The sequence below is a fragment of the Vitis vinifera genome, chromosome 9, assembly GCF_030704535.1.
Source record: "Vitis vinifera cultivar Pinot Noir 40024 chromosome 9, ASM3070453v1".
NCBI classification, from domain to species: domain Eukaryota; kingdom Viridiplantae; phylum Streptophyta; class Magnoliopsida; order Vitales; family Vitaceae; genus Vitis; species Vitis vinifera.
Genome location: NC_081813.1, coordinates 19947822 through 19963973, shown reverse-complemented (window position 1 = coordinate 19963973; position 16152 = coordinate 19947822). Strand labels below are relative to the sequence as shown.

The 16152-nt window shown below is 30.6% G+C and overlaps 2 long non-coding RNA genes across 2 annotated transcripts; both read right to left on the bottom strand.

Moving 5' to 3' along the window:
• Positions 1 to 597: 597 nt before the first annotated feature.
• LOC132254375 (uncharacterized) lies at positions 598 to 2338 on the bottom strand. Its single transcript, XR_009466655.1, has 4 exons — positions 2221 to 2338; positions 1191 to 1252; positions 1002 to 1100; positions 598 to 745 (listed from the first exon to the last, which is right to left on the bottom strand). It is a non-coding gene; the product is annotated as an uncharacterized LOC132254375 (long non-coding RNA).
• Positions 2339 to 2864: 526 nt separating this feature from the next.
• Positions 2865 to 11112, bottom strand: LOC104880383 (uncharacterized). The gene is made up of 4 exons (XR_786649.3): positions 10987 to 11112; positions 10726 to 10777; positions 3949 to 4017; positions 2865 to 2916 (listed from the first exon to the last, which is right to left on the bottom strand). It is a non-coding gene; the product is annotated as an uncharacterized LOC104880383 (long non-coding RNA).
• Positions 11113 to 16152: the final 5040 nt, after the last annotated feature.

Genomic DNA, 16152 nt, shown 5'->3' with positions numbered 1-16152 from the left:
CGTATGTTAACTTTAACTATAATCATGTCATAGTTAGGATTGAAAACATATGCCAAGGCAACCTATTTTTATGGAATATGGAACCTATTGCTTTATTGAGAACCGATTGGCAAAATGGAAACTTTTGGTATATGAAAAGCTTGTTGTGAAAATGAAACCTTTATTTGTTTAAGCACAAATATATTTTATAAAAAATTAATTGGTTAAAAGGGGTGAAATAATCCCTAAATTTGTGAATTTAACCATCCCTATGTTTTTTTCTTGAAAAATAACCCATTTTGGAGATAAATACCCTTTAATATTTCAAGTATTTACATGTAGGTTTTAAAAGAAAGGATTATTTTTACAAGAAAAAAGTTAAGGCATTTTTGTCAAAATGAGGCCAAAAAATGATGAGGTTAAATTTCAAATTTTAGGTTTTCAAAGACCTTTTTAATCAAATAACCTTTTTATAAATGTACATTTGATTACTAATGACACATTTATACAATGCACATGTGAATTAAGTTATCGTCTTTTTCAATGTACGTTAAAAAATTCTAGAAGATAATCTAAAACAACTTAAACATAAGACTTGCTTATGTTTATACCCATAGAATACATATATAACTATACAACCCAAACTTGCTTATGTATGCACTCATAGAATAAATATATACAAGCATACAACCAAAACTTGCTTATGTATATCTTGTACATGTTCTCTACACAAACTACTCTCAGTGCTGACCTTGTAACATCAAACCTGTAGCAGAAAATAAAATCATATTAACTACTTATTGATTGAAGTTAAACTATTAAAATGAGAACTTAGCTAACTACCTAAACCTTTATCCTATGTCTCCGAATGCAACGCTTTGTATAAATTTCAATTTACATGAAATAAAAAGGCCCATTTCAGTAATCAATAGTCTATTATTGTTTTAACTTTAGAATTTTTTAATATTTCAGTAATCAATTAGAAGAGATAAAAGGATTAGAGTGCTAAAACATTCATTTACCTAGTGTTGTAAGAGGGTGTTGACAAAGCTGATCATCCACTTTGATCTCAATGAGTTTATGTTAGCTTGAGTATGAACCTTTTTTTTTCCCCCCACTAACTAGCATATGATTAAAAAAATGTTAGTACATCAATGTGTTGACATATAGAACTTCAAAGTAGTAAGCAAATGTTAAGGGTGAGCTTATACCTTAGAGGTGAGGAGGCCCAGATAAGAAATTATGTCCTTCAGATACTGCATAACGTAATATCCTGGATAACAATATATTTCCACAATCTCATCAATTGTTTAGTTCATGATAATTGCCTAGTTGTGGTTGAACATGTGAATCACGTTATTGATGTAGGTTTGACAAAGGGCACTTTTAAAAATAGTGAGATTTCTAGTGGAGTCATGGTATGGTGTCCTTGTGTTGGGCATGTCAATCTTGTTGCTAAGAAAAAAAAATCGGAATTTCTTCCACAAGTTGAGCTTGGTGATAGCTCAGAGGTTGTTGCACAGGCATATATTAACTTCAATGCAATTTTAGGTGAGGTCATTTCTAAAGAAAGTGAAAGTACTAGAGAAGAAAACAAATGCTAGAATTAAGAAGAGTGCTTTTGAAGGCGTTGATGAATTTGATATGCAGAAGGAATCAAATGGAAAAATTTCACCACCAGTTGGATAAATGGAGCTTGGTAGGGAAGTGTTAGATAAAGGGGTTTAATTTGTGAAGATGAATGCTAGTGATCCAGATACTTTTGTTGAGATTTTACTTAAAGATGGTGAAGTTCCTAAAGAGATTTTAAATAAAAAGACAAGAGGAAAAACAATCTTGAACAATGGCACTATTGGATGCAAACAGAGTATTAGACACAGGCTTTGGCTTAGGAATAGTTAGTGTTGGAATATAACAATGGCACTACTAGATGTTGAATCCAAGGTGCACATCGAACCCTCTAACAATAATATAATGGTTTATATATCTGGTGTTCATATCTTTATGCGTTATTTTAACTCAGCTTTTAAACCTTAACTCAACTACAAAACTCCCTCTGATAAGGGCAACAACAACCATCACTTTCCTATCTTCAAGTCAACAAAGGCCACCCCAATATTTGACCAACCCCTTTCATACCATCCTAGATAAATAAGAATCTAGATTAAAGACAAAGCATGACATGATATAAAAATATTAGGAAAATTATTCCTACTAATGGGAAAAATAATTCATTCATACCTGAATAATGAATTTGCTAAGAGAAAGAGTGTAGTAAGTAACACTCCACATCAAAGGGTATTTATCATCTAAAAGAGGGATGAGAAATACCACAACCTGCATATAAATATTGGACTATGCCACATTAATTGAACATCAAGACAAAAGAATGAGCGAAACAATCTAATATAAGCAACTAGAATTATGCCAAATCCAACACAATGAACAACACCAAACATGACACAACCTTAATATAAGCAATCAGTCTATGAGCATCATACTTCTGGAATACGGATGAAATTCATACAACATCAACACTTAAATGTTGAAAGTAGCATGATAAGGTACACACCAAGTGAGAAAAAAAAAACACTAATGCAACCCTCAAATATGACGCTAAGGGCTAAAACTACAACTTCCTTTCTTTTAGTTTAGTTTTAAATCCAAATTCTAATAAAAGTTTTTGAAAGATTAGAAAGTTTAATTGATAAAAAAAATATCCTTTACATTTCAAAGGTCAACTTCTAAGAAGTTCAGGTAACTTGAAAATTCTATAAGCTCTAAGATAGAGCCCTAAGAAAGCCAAGGTTTTAGGAAAGTGAAGAAACATGTTCCATAATATTATAATGTCTTTCCAAAATCATTTAATGAGAAGTGGAGAAGTTACCGGATGTTCAGATGGACGATACAAAAATCCAACAAAGATTGGGGAGCAACCTGACAAGTTGTTCACATAGTGAGGATATAAAACAACATATAAATGGGAAACATAGTGAGGATATGAAACAACATATAAATGGGAAACCTAAGAATTTACATTGATTTTTTTTTTTGAAGCAGCCATTCAAATAGTGGTTAAATATCAAGAGCTTTAGGTAAGGTATTATTGTCTAAAATCCGGACCCCTATCATGACAAATAGTTATATCCTTCTTGCTTAACATGTCAAAGCTAAACCACCCTAATATCCTATTGTGATAGACGCTATTAACATATTGTTTCTTACTTATCAAAGAAGTATATGCTAAATTAGTAATGCCATCTCATTTTAAAAAGATGTACACAATGTCGCTGTATTTCTCTAGGTTAACCTTGAAGCCAATAGATTCTTTGGCTAACAAAAGAGGTGAACCCAGAACATTTTCAATGCACTTTATTTCATATTAAGAGAGAAAATAAGAACTTGCTAGAGATTTAATTTAAAAATTGGGAGCTATTACTCAGAATAAATCAAAACATCAGATGGTCATGCTATGATACAATTACCCATCATTCTAATATGGTATGAAAAACTGACTTGGCTAGCGTTATTTCATGTTCACAATTAGATTGTTAAGAAGTGACATCTAAGCTGAACAATTGCAACTCAACTATATTAAGGTAGCCACACCTCTAAACACTAAATAGTATCCATCATCAAACAATTTTGATTACCCATGGACATAATAATCAAGTTTGAAAGGTTAAAGCCTCTTCTTTCCATTCTTAGAGATCATTATCAAGCACTTAATAGATCTTTTGACTTGCTAATAGTTTTAAGCAATTTGGTATAACTTACTTTACCCTCTTCACAATCTTAAGCCCAAAAAATGAAAAGAAAAAGAAAAAGAAAAAGAAATATGAATTCAAATTAAGAAAAGAATTGTTTTACTAGAAATATATTCCTAAAAAGCAATGCAAAGATGATAATGAAACTTACTTGCTCATGAAGTCAAAAATCAAAATATAGAAGACGACTAAACCAATGTACCTTAGGATGTGGAGTATCAACACCATCAAGGACTTCTCTTTAACCTCTAGCTAGCGCGACATTAGCTTTCTAGACAAATATTGTCAAGAACATATCAAGATTGAGGATGATTATGTATCAAAGGAAAATGTGCTTTTATGAACTTCTAACTAGTGCTTGTGAAATGTACACATAATTATGCAGATTCAAGATTTTTGAAACATGCAACATATTTACAATATCCCATTTCTCCAAAATATTGTAACAATTAAGTTCCACAAATAAGATACAGGAACTTGCTAAAATCAATAATAATAAAAAAAACATTTATGACATTTCTAGCAATAATCAAAGGAAAAGTTTAACTATTTTGTGGTTCTACTAAAACTAGCATAAACCATAAAGTCATGAAAATAATCTATAATGGTCTTTTCTTTTATTTCTCTCTTCATTTTCTCTTTCCTTATTTGGTTTATTTTATTTCATCCTTACTTTTACCTTTACAAAACCTAACACTATAAAATCCATTGCATGCATGTACTATTTACATGTTAAAGATTAGTCATGTGATGTATTATCTCAAATTTAAAGATTTTTTCTAACAACTTATGATCTAGATATTGGAATGTGATGAAGTCAATATATCAAGGGGTTAATGATCAGACTCTTGTGTCAACAATTTGTAGATGTATAGAAGAGAGAACAATAAAACTAAGAAATCATTAATTTCTAAGTGGACTAAACTTTCATTTACAAAATGAATGTTGCATATGCTTAAATCACCCAAAAAAAAAAATAAAAAAAATAAAAAAATAGATTTTGAATGTGAATAAATGACGGTTGTAAGGGGGAGGGAAATGACATATAAAATTAGTATCTACATGAATTTAATCACTTCTAATACTAGTTTTATACCCTAGAAATTCCAATCATTAAGATAGGAATAGTTAAAACCTATTTATGAGTGTTCATAATGATAAAACAAATGAAAACATTATATTTTTCTAGTTGTGAAATAACTTATCCTGATTCATCATGCAATAAACACGTAGTAACCAATCTTCACCCTTAATAAAAACCAAAAACCATACAAACAATTGGAACCGAATTATTTAATTATTGAAAATTTATTAAATGGTGTAAATTGCACCTATTGTAGCAACTAAACCACTGATTTAATCATTTTTATTACATCAAATTGATAATAAATCTTAGTTCATTTATCTAATTAAAAAACAATCTGTAAACATTGTGATGAAAGGGAAAATCAAGCTCAATAGGCATATATTGCTAAAAAGTGAGGCATGTAATCAAATATTTTGTCTTAAGTTGTGTAAACATTGCAGCAGCATGAATCTAGGTTGGGGTACAAATATGGTAGACAATTATGCTAAAGAGGAGAGACCAGTATAGAACTTCTGATAGGTAATTATGATCCTTGAGCATAATCAAAATAAGATCATCCAAGATAAAAATTTAGAAGGAAGTAAAAACCTTTCAACAAGGATTAAAAGAGATATGGTTGTTGACTTAGGCAAGGGAAGAATCATATGAGATTAATAAATTTTAGTTGAAATATGAATACTAAAACTTTTCCATCAGGAAATAAGGCATTTGCCCACTATTAATGAAATCTACCTAAATGAACAAAGAATTGGCTACATATGTTAATGTCTACCTAAAGCTTTGAGTGTAATTGAAAATGTTTTGATAGACTTAGAATGCCCCTTTTAGAGGGCATGGAATGAGATCCAAATCTAGTTTTTGAATGTGCCTTCCTACTCGGACTGTATATTTAACAAACTAGAAAGGAAGACGAGAAATTAGATTCAAATGAAAAGAAAGGTCTACATTTAGACTAAGCCCTAGGTAGTAGCCTAATTGAGAAGTTGAGTTGGTGCCCATGCCTACTTTTTTCTAAAATCTCAATATGGGATAGAGGACATTTGGAACCCTTATCGCATTGTGGGTGTGATAACATTAAAAACTTGCCTAGTGAGTGGTTCTACCATGAGTGAATTTGTAATGAACTTAATTAGCTTTCTTTTATGAATAATATTTTTGAAGTTTTCCTTTTTAACCACCTTATCTGTCCTTTATCATGCAACGTCCAAGCATGAGATGTCAAGAGAAGGTAACCAAGTATGAGGTGTTTAAAGCATGTAACCAAGTTGGAGGTGTTTTAAGCATGCGACTAGATATAAAGTGTCTAAAGCATGAAACCAAACATGAGGTGTTGAAAGCATGCAACCAAGCATGAGGTGTCAAAAACATGTAACTAAGCATGAAGTGTCAAAAGTATATAATGAAGCATGAGATGTTACAATGCATGCAAACAAGCACGAGGTGCCAAAATGCATGCAACCAAAAGGACACTTAGTCGTTTCCATTGTGTGACACCTAGCTACGCATGGTGACTCATGGACCTACTTCACTTACCAAGTAATTGCAAGGATCAAGCATGCCACAGCATGACATCATCATGTAATAAGAAAGACACTAATCCTTTCCTTTTAATCAACACCTAGGTAAGCATGAAATGAGTCACCTATAAGTTCACTTACTTTAGGTTTCTATAAATAAGAATATTCATCTACCAAGAAAGGAAAAAAGAAAAATGTGAAGAAGCTCATGTTGTGTTATTATTTTGAAGTAGGATATTTAAATCATCAGAATGGACATGTTGCTGTAATTCCAGTTTGGAATTCTTATGTGAGTGATCTTATCATGCATGATTTTACTTAGTTTTAGAATTATATATCTCATGTTTATAATGTTATGTGTATATATTATTTTTCAAATATCATGAGATATGATTTGAAAATGTGTTAGTTAAATACTATGTTGATGATGATTATGTGCTCCGTGTATCCTTGATATTTATGTGTATTAATAGTTAAGATGGTTTGGTAATTATGACAGGATGAGTAAGGTTTAGGGAAGCTTTGTTTAAGGAGGTTGTGTTTTAAGTAAGACCATTGTGACCTCTCCAATCTTTCCTGGGAACTTACCTAATACATACTATTCACGAAAAGTCACTGACACTATTGGTGGCATTATTATTGTGTTTTACATCATTTCTATTGATCTGATTGTTACGTATCTTAGACCATTATTATGCCGTAGAGATGGAAGGGTATATCATAGCCAATTTACCATGTAATCTTTTGTGTTGAAAGACGAAGGGGCATTAGAACATTTTAAATAAGGAACGTGCCAAGAGATGTAAGGGCATTGTGCCTATAAGACACCATGTTATGTGAGATAGTGTTGTATTGCCACCATATCAATTCCTATCATTCCACCTTTATCTACCTTTATTGTATCCATATTTGAGAATGAGAAATAGTTTTCTATACTATGATAATTAACTCATTACCATTGATTGAGATGAACACTAAACTACTATACTACGATCCTATATTTTTACAATCAGTGACTAACATGCAAATTATAGTAGGTTTCTTCAAATATTCACCTTCCATTTAAAGGACCATGCAAATATTGAGAATTAAGTAGTTGATGCCCCAAATAAAAAGGTTATTTTTTTTAGTAAATATGTTAGCATCCACCGCTAGATTTGAGAAGCTAAAGCATTGTATGAAGAAGATGTTGATTTTTGGACTATCTATGCCTTTATTTTCAATGGTCAAAGGTACCACATGTCAGTTTCCATATTTTTAATGAGTACTTACTATATAAAAATCATCTAAGCTTGCCTAGGACCTTCCTAACATGATTATGTGATATGATTAGTCCATGGAGGAGATATGGGAGGACATTTTCGATGAGAGAAAACTATTACTTTGGTAGAAAATCAGTTTTTTAGCCTAGTTTTAAAAGGATGTCTAGAAGGTTATGAAAGAAAATCAAGCATGATAATCAGCAAAAGATCCTAATTAAAAGGGGTATATACATCCTTGGATTAATGAGGACACTATGGTTGAACAATTTTTTAAGATGACTTATTTATACCATGGTAAGAAGCCTTCAAATGCATCTTATGTGATTGACTTGTTCTTCAAAGATGTAGTTCACTTACATAGAATCTCAAACTCTATTGTTCTTTTATTGCGATTGATGTTAAATTTGTGAATTAATTTTGGAAGACCTTATGGGCCAAATTAGGAACTCAATTGAAAATTTCAAGTTTATTCCATCCTTAAATTGATGGACAAACAAAAGTTATCAACTCATAGGTGTCAAATTCTCTTAAATAGGTGGAAAGGAAATTGAAAATGATAAGTTCCTCGAGGATAATAAAAAAGGAAGAAAACAAAAAGAAACAAATCTTTAGAATTTGGGAAGTTTCAATTTCTCCTTACAACTTTTATTTTCTAAACAAATCATTTTTAAAGTTTTTATTTGACTAGTAAAAATTCTCTTTGAAAAGTTTTAGTTTGAGTCACATTTAGAATTTAAAAGTCTTATTTATTAGTTTGAATTTAAATTTTTTACCTTCTCCACCATTTAGACCATGACTAGTGTATTGTTCCAAAAAAATATTGCTTATACTCTAAGAACATTTTCACTTGCTCCTTTTGTGTATGTTTTTTGTTATTATCTTAGGTGGTACTAATGTTTTTTTAGGTTATATGCAAGATTTTTAGTTTCTAGGTTAAGAGGTTGAGAAGTTAAGTGACTGTGACTTGTATGCGAGTAGGTGTGTCATGCATGTACTTATTCCTGTTGTAAAGGGTTTTATCCCAAATTGCCAAAAGGAGAAATAGTGAGCGCCTTAGTTAGGTTGAAAATTTAGGACAAAAATTCTAAAGAGTCTCCCAACTCAGGTCTTTTGAATCCTCCATTGGGCTGCTTACCTAATAAAAATCAAGATGTTGAAAATGCTTAGAGGCTAAGAAATCTAGCTGAGGTAGTGGATGAATGAAATAGAATCAACTAGGTTTTTCAAATTAATGGTTATCTTGGATATATACTCTTCAAAAAGAAGCTTTGGGAGTCATGGGCACCTATTTTCTTCTTGATTGAGATTCAAGAAGTGGCCAAGATCAAGCTTGGTGTAGACTCAAAGTGTGCTCTAAAAGAAGGTGTGTAGTTGAAGTTGGAAGACGCTAGTTAAGTAGTCTGGAAAGGATTAGTGGGCTTAAGCTAGGTAAAACATCGTAATTAATCAATTGATTTCTTCATAGTGTATGCTTTTATCACTTGTAGGTTGCCCATATAGTTTTTCATCACTTCACATATTTTCCACATTCAAACTTGGTGTTATTATCTTTATTTTCCTTTATTCATATTTAATCATTTTCATTTGCTTGTTATAGCTTATGAAAGTTCTATTGTTTCTTATGTGTAAGATTGTTGGAAAATGAGCTAAAAAATGTTCATGTGTGCCTTGGAAATCTTAGATATGATTTTTGAATTGGTTATACTATTAAGGGATATTTAGAATGTGTTTTGAGTAGTTTGTAGATCTTGTAAATCTTGCTTGTTAAAAAACTTAAAAGAGAAAAATAAAATAGCGAAGGTCTCAAGGATGTGATTTGCATTGTGGGAAACCATCTTAAATTGTTTTGAAAACACTCATTCACCCTTCCTACAGGTGTTATCTATAGTTGAGATTCATCCACAATTAGTATAAAAAAATTCTTGGATTGAACTTTAACCATCTCATCTAGAAGCCAATTAGTGTTTGGTAAGGGTAGCATAAACCTATTATAGCATTCGACTATCATTATTTAGGTGACCCATCCTTGAGCTTAAGAGTGACACTATTGCACATTTAAACAAGAGCACATACATTCATAGAGCATTGGATTTTCCTAGTATGATATTATTAATTTATAAAATGTTTGAATTATCTCAAGTTAGTATGAAATCTTAATAAGTTAAACTGATGACATATTTCAAATGGCTTATGCAAGCATAACTTAATCTACATGGTTTTAAAAGTAATTTAATTTGGTGAAGATGAGCATAGTTGAGTTTCCAAGGTATAGGGCCCAATCTTGCTTAGTCTAATAAGAAATAAATGTCTTATGTTTGGGCATATGGGTTTGGCCTAATAGGCCTTATTGAAACTTGCTACCTTAATTAGGGATGGACTCTTAGTTAGTGATACTCCTCCCATGTGTAGGATTTATTTGGAAAGCTTTCTCCTTCACAAAAAATGGAGCCTACTATATGTTAAAAAATTTAATATGATCTTACATGGAGTGAGATGGGGAAAAAAAGTGTTGAAAAAATGATTTTCCTTAAATCTTAACACCCTCTCACACGTGTAGCCTTCATTTTGAGGCTCAAACACATGAGCTCTACCAAATAAGGCTCTAATACCATGTTGAACAACCAATTTTCCAAAAGCTTAAGTTTATAGGATTTGAGCTCACATTGTATATCATTTACTTTAATAGAAAGAGTGGAATTTATCCATGTTTGAACATGTGAGGTCACAAATTAATTGAGATTATTGGAAGCAATATATCAACTTGAAAGAATAAATACAATAACTAAAGGATATCACAATTCATTAACTCTAAAAAAATTTCAAAGTTAATGTAGAAATTAATATTGATAACTTAACAGGTTGATCCATGATTTCATTATTTCTTTCTTTGCAACACCACCTTATGCCATATATATATAAACAAATAGTGTGAGCCAATCATTTAATGTAATTTACTATTGTTTCCATCAAGTTCTTTGAATGATTGGTTAACTAATATCATGTTTTTTTTCCCCCAAAAATGTAATGAACAAATCAATAGTCAATATTATAGTAGCAATTGAATTTGTGAACCTTAAAATAACAGGTTTACTTGAAATCTATAAATGTCATACCTTTTTCCGACTCTGCTCATACCATTAAAGTTTTAGTTAATAAGAAGTGAACCTACAAAAGAAAAATGATAAAGTAAACATAGTATCTTCTTTAGAATAATAAGCCACATCACTACTAAATTTAACTTTTCATTGGGTTTAACATGAAAATTTATGATCAAAAGGCAATTTTAGTTTTAAAAAATAATATAAATATTAAGAGGAAAATCATAAACAACTAATCTTTAGTTAAATGCAAAAAACCCCAAAAGAATTGCATACCTCCTTGTGAAGGTGACATTTGGTCAATGTTTTCCCCTTCAATGTAAACTGTTTTATGTGAAAACCAAAAGCTAAGAAGAAAGCTAGGTGTATTCAAGAATGATTTTTGTACCAAGTTCTTCTATCTTGTCCTGTGCAGCATGCAAATTTGCAAAACATGTGATTCAAAGACTTCCAAGAAACTTTATATATATTACTAATAGTTATTGTGACGGAGATGCATAGGGGAAAAATCTCATAGTTGGATTGAGTAGTATGCAATTTGCTATAACAAATACAATATCTTTTATTGGTTTGATTGAATATTCCATGAACAAAGTTTATTTATTTGTTTTTTTTATAATTTTTTAATGTTGTTGCTAATAATAACAAAACATCAATAGTTGAAAATAATATAAGCATCGTGTCATTACCTTAATAGCACAAAAATTATTAAGAAGAAAAAAAATCCCCGTGAGCTCGAAAAGACAGTTCTAAAAACTCAAATAATTAATCACAAAAAATATACAATGAAAAATGTTGATATCATCAAATTAAACAACATATCAAGAAATTCAAGAAATAAACATTAAATAGAACAACAAGTAATATCATCAAATCAAACAACATATTAAAAAAAATGAAAAATAACATTAAATACAAAAAAAAAAAAAAAAAAAGATCTATTTCAAACATGATAACCAAATAAATGGATTTGTCTCAAACTAGGAATGAGGGTGGGGTTCTAATCTTTGAAAGCCTTATCAAGTTCCAATTATCAATCAACCAATCATTTTGAAAAAAAAAAAAAAAAAAACAGACAGCAAATAAGAAATATAAGAGACAATTAATAAGATTCAGTTATCTTTAGTAGGAAAAATTAATTAAAAGAAAAGTGTTTTAAATTTTAAAAGATCTATAAATGTAAGTTTTAATAATTTTAAAATCTCAAAAATCAAAGAAAAATTGAAAAAGAAATGTTCAATAAGAAATTTCATTAAAAAATTTCTATAATTTTACTAATTCTTTTTGGCTCCAACAGTCTAGAAATAAAAATAAAAATAAAAGTAAGAATAAAAAGAAAATCAATAATTTGCATGAAAGATTTTAGGGCTTTTGTTTTCAAATAAATCACCAAAAGTGAATTAAAGAAATTTGGTAATTTTTTTAAAAATTATTTATAACGTGCATGCAACACATAATTATAAAAAAAATGAACCATTTGGTGTTGATTTGGTAGTAATGAATATTTCTTAAAAAGAATCAAAGCTTTAATTAGGGTGTTCACATTAAAAAAAAACTTTTGACAATAGTTTAAGGAGTAAAAAATTCTATCTTTGAGCTTACACTAGATTATCTAGTGATTTTCCTATAATATCTCATAAAGCAAATAAAATAATATAAAACACACAAAAAACATGTATGAGAGGAAATACTTACAGAGGAAAGAAACTACACACAACAATAAGTAAGGGGTAAGTCTGCAAATGATGAAATTGATAGGAATAAAATGATCTTAGCAACCAAGATAGATGTCTAGTCTTGGTTATATCTCTTTCAATGAAACCATAGAATGATATAGAAACAAAGTAAACATTATAGGATATCGAGTTTACATCCGATCCGAAAAAGGAAATTTCAAATGAATAAAAATGAGGAGTTTCGATGGAATAGAGATATGGAATATAGGGATTGTAGGTTTGGGAAAGCAAAAGAAAATCCTTAGTCTTGATGCATTTGGGGACTTTTTTTTCTCTTTTATATTGAAAACCTACTTTGATATTGTCAAGATATTTTTAAAGTTGTTTTTCGATACAACCGAGATAGGTCTTCAATTGCAATTACAGCATTATAAAAAAGGAAAGATTCTTCTTTATTATATAAAATATCAACTTGGCACTAATAACTACAAGAATATCGACAAAGATTTGAGATATGTGTATTAATTGATAATTTCATGATATATGTGGTGCAAAAACAAATGAACTTATGAAAGTGATAGTAAAATAATCGAAGATGATTTACAACAAAATTTTGAAAAACATATCCAAAAAGAAACAAATGATTTGCTTGGTTTTGTAGTATGCTTACATCCACAACAGTGACAAGGTATAATCATAAGGATTTCAAAAGGTTACAAGAACAATTAAAAAATGATGAACACTTTCACGACAAAAATTGATATTTATGTTTTTATATTTCAAATTCAATTTTCCCATTTGAATTGAGCTCTTGGATCCTTAATTTCTAATTCAACACTTAATTGGATTTTGAACATGTTAATTATTGTCATACTCTTGCAATTAACCATTATATCATCAACATAGATGAATTTATTATAAATGAAGTTTAAATCAAACAATTTTCTAAAATAAACATAATGATGAAATACACTTCTACTATTTATAGCATTATCAAGAGGATTGTTTCAGACCATACAACTATTGAGATAGGTGCATGCTCTCTAGCAACCTAGTGATATTAAATCTAAATGTAGTAGAACATAAAAAACAAAAAAAAGTAGTCTAGGCTCTTCAAAATTTTACCTTTAATCTTGATATACCTAAATCAAACTTGACTTGTTGAAGAAGGTCTCAACCACCTCGCGATCTTCCACTTGGTCATTCTTTCTTTAAACCTTGACACTTGTGTAGAGTTACTACACAGTTTTTTTGAGGGAGAAAGATGGAGGCTCTATGGAAGACAACAATAAAGGGTCTCTAACCCTAAACTCTTAAGAGGGTTTATATTAACTTCCTTGTGAGCTTAAACGACTTTGGCCCAACTTACGCTTAATGTAGCCCATTAGGTCCCAATTAATTAATTAACCAAATCTAGAAAAATAAAAGATAATTAATCATAAAATTTTGTGCAAACTTACGCTTCTACGAAAATACCCTTATGCATATAAATAATTAATTCTCCATAAAATTGTTAAGATAAAGCCCTTAAGAGCATAACATGAAGTAACAATTTCAGATTTTATTATTTATTTAATATTATTTTAATTTCATTTTTATCTATTTTTGTTCCATGCACTATACCTTATGAGAATTCTAGGCTGACATATCTTGTATTGTACATGACTTAGGTGCATTAAAAGTTGGGTGAAAGATCCAAGTCATGGGTTCCTTGTAAGTAGATGATTTGTTCACAAATAGTTTGTGGACTAGGGCAATAAATATGAGGTTGTAATTCACTAGATCCTAATAGGAGGAATGGTTGGTATTGACCATCAGGATGAGGTTCCCATGGTGAGTTCACTAGTATGTATTGTTTTATATTAGATAAGACTTAGGGTGATTCATGATACAAGACTATCAGGTAGTCATGAATTCACCAAGATATTATACTAAATTGTCTCTCAACCTTGAGAAAATACCAAGCTTGTGCCAAAGTTAACAATGATTTTGACTTATGAGTGACATCCTAATGTGATCAAATATTCCCTATGGATTGAGTCACTATTGATGGAAGCTGGTAGCAATAGGTAAACTTAATAGAGGAACCATGATATGAATTTGAGACAATGTGTCCCATTGATGTTCCTAAACGCATGAATCATGAAATTTGTGGTCATAGTGATTCCTTAAGTGGAACTTGACTAATGCTCTTATGAGTTAGAGTATGTTAGTTGGTCATATAGTAGGATGATTTCTAACTGAAGGATGGTAAAGATAATCTTGAGAGGCTAATAATATTCACTTTGTTAGATTATGGACACCAATTCATGGGGAGACTGTATATAGTGGATAATAGGTCAAGGACCTGAGTTCTACCTCGTTGCAATATACATATGGTACTAGAGTGAAATTGACTCTTTATGCTAGGATGTTAAGTCAACTTCAGAATTAGATTTTGAGGGAGCCAATATTGTCCTATAGGTCTTAATGGTCCCCACTTGAGCTTACATACCTTGATGACATGATTTATAGTTGGATTCATTCTTAGTTCACTTATGTGCATAGGGGTATTTTAGTAATTACATAAGGTTGTAGAGGGGTTAGTGAATGATATATTTGGATTGGGCTAATTGATTAATTTGGATCCATTTTAGGTTAACTAATAAATTAAAGACCTTTTGGGCTAGATTAAGTGGCCTAAGGTGGGCTCAAGTCACATAAGCCTAGTGGGAAGTCTATAAATACCCCATTAGGGGTTAGGGCTTGAGACATTTTCCATTCTCCATTAAATTCCAAAGAGAGAACCCTAGCCCCCACCCTTTAGATCTCCACCATCTATGTATCTAGTTTCAGTGAAGAGTTTAGATGGAAGATTAATGGTTTGTGAGATCTTTAGCAACTACTGTAGCATTTGATGACGTTATTCACTGCAAAGAATTGATCTAAGAACATCCAAATCTTGGTAAGAACTTCTAATCCATGCATCTAGAACTTATAATGTTTTAAAATGTTGTTTTACTTCTATTCCTAGGATCTAGATAAGCCTACGAATAGTAGCATGCACCTAACAACATCCAAAGGCAACGAATAGAGTAATCTAGGATTCTCAGAAAAACTCTCAAGATTTTGTGCCAACAAAGAACATGAGCTTGAGTGGGCACCATTGGGACCCATAGGAAAAGATAACTTTCCTTAGAATTTAATTCTAAAGTTGGCTCATACTCCATTAAAGTGTCATACTATTATCCTATGAAATTACATCAAGAAAAAAATTGATTAAATCTAATTTAATTAATTTCCCTGGTCCTTAGTTTACTACCTACTACATGTAGACTCCTTATGAAGTGATGTTCATAATCTAATAAGGTAGATGCTATCAACCTCTTAAGGTTATCTCTAGAATCCTTGAGTATCAAATCCTCATATTTGTGATCAACTAACATACTCTAGTTTTTGCATGCACCTAACCTGATATTAAGATAGGAATAGAGAGATTTAGGATTCCCTACAATTGGTATTAGAGATATAGGTTAGCAAAAAGAATGTAAGAACCTTTCTAATGTGTACTAACATTGGTTTCACATGGTATTTTGCTTATCTTATGAACCTAAGGATAAATTATATGAGACATATTACTATATGAGAATGATAATTATATATTGCAGTTGCTTTTGGTTTTGGTTTTTGATCTAGATGGGTTATAAGCCTCATTAAAAAAGACATATAATTTTTATGGTTTGTAAAAATCCCATTTTTGTTCATATAATAGGATATAAGCTTCGAT